Genomic DNA, 3176 nt, shown 5'->3' on the forward strand with positions numbered 1-3176 from the left:
TGTAGTAAGTGTTTTTTTCTACAAATTATGAAAATTGTCATTATGTTTCCAGCACTTTAAGACTCTGTTTTAGGTACAATAATAGTACAATATAGTAATAAAATACTTTTTTTTTGGACAAACTGATAAAAAAAAATAACTTTTTTAAGCATTCATAATCCTATAAATATTGTGGTCAGGTATTAATAACATTATATGTTATTCAGAAATATTTTCATGTTGACCAAGTATTGTAAGTATGACACGTTTTGTACAAATATAATAATTTAAAATGTTTTAAAAATTACCTAAAGTTTTTTTTTTTCAAACAATACATTTTCCAAATTATTGTTTCATAAATGTAATATAATAATAAAATACCATCGTAATTATCTAAAAATAGTTTCATGTTGATAAAGTATTATAACACATTCTACAGTAATACAATATTTTAAAATGTTTCAAATGATCTATTTCTAATTGTTTTTTTGGTTTTTTTTTACAAATCAACATTAAAAAAATCATACATTTCCACACATTTTCTTGCATTAATAGTATTATCTTCACTATAATATTAGTACAACACATTTTATAAGAATATATCTAAAATGTTGAATTATCTATCTAAAAACATTTTTTTTCCTTTCTTTTTTTTTTTTTTTTTACAAATGGCGAAACATTTATTATTTTTTTTCCAGTAATTTCCATATGTTTTTTATATTAGTCTTAAAAACAGCAAAACATATATAATATTAGTACTATATATTTGCAGTAAGTGTTTTTTTGTACAAATTATGAAAATGGTCATTATGTTTCCAGCACTTTAAAACTCTGTTTTAGGTACAATAATAGTACAATATAGTAATAAAATACTTTTTTTTTTGACAAACATAAAAAAAAAAAGAACTTTTTTAAGCATTCTTAATCCTATAAATATTGTGGTCAGGTATTAATAACATTATATGTTATTTAGAAATATTTTCATGTTGACCAAGTATTGTAAGTATGACAAGTTTTGTATAAATATAATAATTTAAAATGTTTTAAAAATTACCTAAAGTTTTTTTTTTTTCAAACGATACATTTTCCAAATTATTTTTCATAAATTTAATATAATAATAAAATACCGTCGTAATTATCTAAAAATAGTTTCATGTTGATAAAGTATTATAACACATTCTACAGTAATACAATATTTTAAAATGTTTCAAATGATCTATTTCTAATTTTTTTTTTTTTTTTTTTTTACAAATCAACAAAAAAAATCATACATTCCCACACATTTTCTTGCATAAATAGTATTATCTTTAACAAATTTTATAAGAATATATCTAAAATGTTGAATTATCTATCTAAAAACATTTTTTTTCCTTTCTTTTTTTTTTTTATTTTTACAAATGGCGAAACATTTATAATTTTTTTTCCAGTAATTTCCATATGTTTCTTATATTAGTCTTAAAAACAGCAAAACATATATAATATTAGCACTATATATTTGCAGTAAGTGTTTTTTTGTACAAATTATGAAAATGGTCATTATGTTTCCAGCACTTTAAGACTCTGTTTTAGGTACAATAATAGTACAATATAGTAATAAAATACTTTTTTTTTGGACAAACTGATAAAAAAAAAGAACTTTTTTAAGCATTCATAATCCTATAAATATTGTGGTCAGGTATTAATAACATTATATGTTATTTAGAAATATTTTCATGTTGACCAAGTATTGTAAGTATGACAAGTTTTGTATAAATATAATAATTTAAAATGTTTTAAAAATTACCTAAAGTTTTTCTTTTCAAACGATACATTTTCCAAATTATTTTTCATAAATTTAATATAATAATAAAATACCGTCGTAATTATTTAAAAATAGTTTCATGTTGATAAAGTATTATAACACATTCTACAGTAATACAATATTTTAAAATGTTTCAAATGATCTATTTCTAATTTTTTTTTTTTTTTTTTTACAAATCAACATTAAAAAAATCATACATTTCCACACATTTTCTTGCATAAATAGTATTATCTTCAACAAATTTTATAAGAATATATCTAAAATGTTGAATTATCTATTTAAAAACATTTTTTTTCCTTTCTTTTTTTTTTTTTTTTTACAAATGGCGAAACATTTATAATTTTTTTTCCAGTAATTTCCATATGTTTTTTATATTAGTCTTAAAAACAGCAAAACATATATAATATTAGCACTATATATTTGCAGTAAGTGTTTTTTTGTACAAATTATGAAAATTGCCATTATGTTTCCAGCACTTTAAGACTCTGTTATAGGTACAATAATTGTACAATATAGTAATAAAATACTTTTTTTTTTTGACAAACTGATAAAAAAAAAGAACTTTTTTAAGCATTCATAATCCTATAAATATTGTGGTCAGGTATTAATAACATTATATGTTATTTAGAAATATGTTCATGTTGACCAAGTATTGTAAGTATGACAAGTTTTGTATACATATAATAATTTAAAATATTTTTAAAATTACCTAAAGTTTTTTTTTTTCAAACGATACATTTTCCAAATTATTTTTCATAAATTTAATATAATAATAAAATACTGTCGTAATTATCTAAAAATAGTTTCATGTTGATAAAGTATTATAACACATTCTACAGTAATACAATATTTTAAAATGTTTCAAATGATCTATTTCTAATTATTTTTATTTTTTTACAAATCAACATAAAAAAAATCATACATTTCCACACATTTTCTTGCATTAATAGTATTATCTTCACTATAATATTAGTACAACACATTTTATAAGAATATATCTAAAATGTTGAATTATCTATCTAAAAACTTTTTTTTTCCTTTCTTTTTTTTTTTTTTTTTTACAAATGGCGAAACATTTATAATTTTTTTTCCAGTAATTTCCATATGTTTCTAATATTAGTCTTAAAAACAGCAAAACATATATAATATTAGTACTATATATTTGCAGTAAGTGTTTTTTTGTACAAATTATGAAAATTGTCATTATGTTTCCAGCACTTTAAGACTCTGTTTTAGGTACAATATAGTAATAAAATACTTTTTTTTTTGGACAAACTGATTTAAAAAAATCTGATTTTTTTTACACATTCATAATACTATAAATATTGTAGGTATATGATAATATTTTTATGTTGACACAGTATTAAAGAGGCTTTACACGGCAGGCGGTCAAGTG

This window comes from Entelurus aequoreus, linkage group LG12, assembly GCF_033978785.1.
Source record: "Entelurus aequoreus isolate RoL-2023_Sb linkage group LG12, RoL_Eaeq_v1.1, whole genome shotgun sequence".
Taxonomy (NCBI): domain Eukaryota; kingdom Metazoa; phylum Chordata; class Actinopteri; order Syngnathiformes; family Syngnathidae; genus Entelurus; species Entelurus aequoreus.